General features: G+C 39.9%; 1 pseudogene; it reads left to right on the top strand.

Moving 5' to 3' along the window:
* The first annotated feature begins 3,492 nt into the window (after positions 1-3,492).
* Positions 3,493-3,586, top strand: LOC129041869 (small nucleolar RNA U13; annotated as a pseudogene).
* Positions 3,587-3,874: the final 288 nt, after the last annotated feature.

Genomic DNA, 3,874 nt, shown 5'->3' with positions numbered 1-3,874 from the left:
CTAGAAGAAAACCTAGGCAATACCATTCAGGACACAGGCATGGGCAAAGACTTCTTGTCTAAAACACCAAAAGCAATGGCAACAAAAGCCAAAATTGACAAATGGGATCTAATTAAACTAAAGAGCTTCTGCACAGCAAAAGAAACTACCATCAGAGTAAACAGGCAACCTACAGAATGGGAGAAAATTTTTGCAATCTACTCATCTGACAAAGGGCTAATATCCAGAATCTACAAGGAACTCAAACAAATTTACAAGAAAAAAACAACCCCATCAAAAAGTGGACAAAGGATATGAACAGACACTTCTCAAAGGAAGACATTTATGCAGCCAAAAAACACATGAAAAAATGCTCATCATCACTAGCCATCAGAGAAATGCAAATCAAAACCACAAGGAGATACCATCTCACACCAGTTACAATGGCGATCATTAAAAAGTCAGGAAACAACAGGTGCTGGAGAGGATGTGGAGAAATAAGAACACTTTTACACTGTTGGTGGGACTGTAAACTAGTTCAACCATTGTGGAAGTCAGTGTGGCGATTCCTCAGGGATCTTAAACTAGAAATATCATTTGACCCAGCCATCCCATTACTGGGTATATACCCAAAGGATTATAAATCATGCTGCTGTAAAGACACATGCACACGTATGTTATTGCGGCACTATTTACAATAGCAAAGACTTGGAACCAACCCAAATGTCCAACAATGATAGACTGGATTAAGAAAATGTGTCACATATACACCATGGAATACTATGCAGCCTTAAAAAAGGATGAGTTCATGTCCTTTGTAGGGACATGGATGAAGCTGGAAACCATCATTCTCAGCAAACGATCGCAAGGAGAAAAACCAAACACCTCATGTTCCCACTCATTGGTGGGAATTGAACAATGAGAACACATGGACACAGGAAGGGGAATATCACACACTGGGGCGTGTTGTGGGGTGGGGGGAGGGGGAGGGATAGCATTAGGAGATATATCTAATGTTAAATGACGAGTTAATGGGTGCAGCACACTAACATGGCACATGTATACACATGTAATTAACCTGCACATTGTGCACATGTACCCTAAAACTTAAAGTATAATAAAAAAAAGAAAAAAGATCGAAAGTAATTGCCTCTTCTAGGGCTGTGCTGGAAAGGGGGACATTAAGTTTCTTTTTTATTCTTGGGTAATTTTTTCACTTTTACAGGGCTTACAGGTGCCCACCACCATGCTTGGCTAATTTTTTTGTATTTTTAATAGAGACAGGGTTCCACATGTCGGCCAGGCTGATCTCCAACTCCTGACCTTAAGTGATCCACCTGCCTCAGCCTCCCAGAGTGCTGGGATTACAGGCATGAGCCACAGCCCCTGTCTTGTTGGGTCATTTTTTTCTCCATGGTCTTTGTATGACAAGAGAGATAACAATACAACATAACAAATTCAAAGTGCCAGTAACGGAAGTACTAAAGGCAGAGGAGATCTCTAATGCTTAGTTATCAGAGCTTAGTAGAAAAGATGGAAGAGACTTAAATTTACTGTGAAGAACAGATAGGAGTTCTCTTAGAAGAGAAAAGGCACTTAGTCATTTGAGCAAGGAAATATTTGGTGTGGCCAGGCGCAGTGGCTCATGCCTATAATTTCAGCACTTTGGGAGGCCGAGGCGGGCAAATCATCTGAGGTCAGGAGTTTGAGACCAGCCTGGCCAATATGGTGAAACCCCATCTCTACTAAAAGTACAAAAATTAGCCGGGCATGGTGGCAGGCGCCTGTAGTCCCAGCTACTCAGGAGGCTGAGACAGGAGAATTGTTTGAACGTGGGAGACAGAGGTTGCAGCGAGCTGAGATCATGCTAATGCACTCCAGCCTGGGCAATAGGGCAAGACTCTGTCTCAAAAAAAAAAAAAAAAAAAAAAAAAGAAAGAAAAGAAAAGAAAAAGAAAAAAGAAAAGAAAGAAAATACTTGGTGTATTTAGGCTGGGAATGGGATGGGGATTTTGGCCTATTTTTTATTTTTGTTTTTTGAGACAGAGTCTCACTCTGTTGCCCAGGCTGGAGTGCAGTGGCACAATCTCAGCTCACTGCAAGCTGCGTCTCCTGGGTTCACGCCATTCTCCTGCCTCAGCTTTCCAAGGAGCTGGGACTACAGGCACCCGCCACCACATCCTGCTAATTTTTTTGTATTTTTAGTAGAGACAGGGTTTCACCGTGTTAGCCAGGATGGTCTTGATCTCCTGACCTCATGATCTGCCCACCTTGGCCTCCCAAAGTGCTGGGATTACAGGGCTTGTCCATTTTTAATAGGCATTACGAAGATAAGATGGAACCTGATTGTTGAAAGCTTTGAATGTCATTGCATGTTATGAGGAGTTACTGAGAGACTGTAAAGAGTATACATAAAGCATTATTTTAGAAAAGTTACTTTGGAAACTGATGCTTACTTGGAATAGAAAGAGTCTAGAGGAGGCCGGGTGCAGTGGCTCACGCCTGTAATCCCAGCACTTTGGGAGACCTAGGCAGGCAGATCTCTTGAGGCCAGGAGTTCGAGATCATCCTGACCAGCATGATGAAACTCCAACTCTACCAAAAAATACAAAAATTCGCCAGACCTGGTGGCATGCGCCTATAGTCCCAGCTACTCTGGAGGCTGAGGCAGGAGAATTGCTTGAACCCAGGAGGCAGAGGCTGCAGTGAGCCAAGATCATGCCACTGCACTCCATCCTCGGAGACAGAGTGAGACTCTCAAACAAAACAAAACAAAACCAAAGAGGCTGGAGGAGATAAAAATCTTAGAATAGCCTATGATTAAGATAATAGTGACCTAGACTAGATGATGGCACAGATAAGGGTAGAGGGTTGGCTTCCCTTTGGTTCTCTTTGCCGTTTATCTACCCCAGCTTGGGAGACTTGAGTGTCAATAATTAATCATTAGTAAAATGTCTGCTTAGGCCTATTTTCTTCTCTGAGACTTGATTTAGAGAAAAATATGCTATCCATTTATCTCTAGAAAGCTGTCCTCATGGATCTTGTTTTATTAGGCAGCAAGTGAATGTTTAATTGAAAAATTTCTTTTTTTTTTTTTTGCTATGGGCTAAGCTATATTCCAGACAGGGTTAGAAGTTCTCAGCCCTTTATATAGAATGATTAGGATATTTCGTAGGTTTTTTAAAATAAATTTTTTTTCTTTTGTTAACTCTACTCCTTTGACAGATTAATTTGTATGTTTAATTGAAGAGTCAGGTTTATTTTTTAAAATGTTCTATTGATTAGATTAGGGCACAGTTCTAGTTGTCTGGATTTGTTATCTTTGTTCTCTTGTCACTTTGTATTTTTGATGACCCTTACCAAGGAGAGGGCACATGAAACTATATAGATCACTAATGTAAATCCATTTTAACTGTTTGATATAAACTCAGAGCACATGATGTGTACAGTCTTTATTTACTTTTGGTATATTAAGTCTATTTTTGTCTTCTGCCTTAAGAAAGCAATTAGTAGATCCTTTTGTAGTTGATAAGTGTGATGATTGGGTGTGAGATGTGCCTTCCTTAAACCTTGTTATAAACCTCGTTAGCACATTACCTGTCTGATGTGAAAAAAAAATTTTTAAGAAAAGAGGAAAAAAAGAGAAAGTGATTTGGTTTAAAACTTGATGTCTATGCAGTATGGATATTGACTTTGGGAAGTCCCCATTTCAGTAAAATGGATTAATTTTGCCAGTTTGTAGAGCTTCTTCTACTTAAAATGTTAATGTCAATTAAAATGGAATCATTAAAACTTTGATGGAAAAAATTATTTACCCTTTTCATGTTTTTTTGTTTAATTTCAGCCAAGATATTTGCTGAAGTTTGAACAAATTTATATTTCCAAGCCTGCTCAT

This window comes from Pongo pygmaeus, chromosome 6 (assembly GCF_028885625.2).
Source record: "Pongo pygmaeus isolate AG05252 chromosome 6, NHGRI_mPonPyg2-v2.0_pri, whole genome shotgun sequence".
Classification (NCBI taxonomy): Eukaryota; Metazoa; Chordata; class Mammalia; order Primates; family Hominidae; genus Pongo; species Pongo pygmaeus.
Note: the sequence above shows the minus strand (reverse complement) of the source record. Positions and strands in the feature narration are given on the sequence as shown.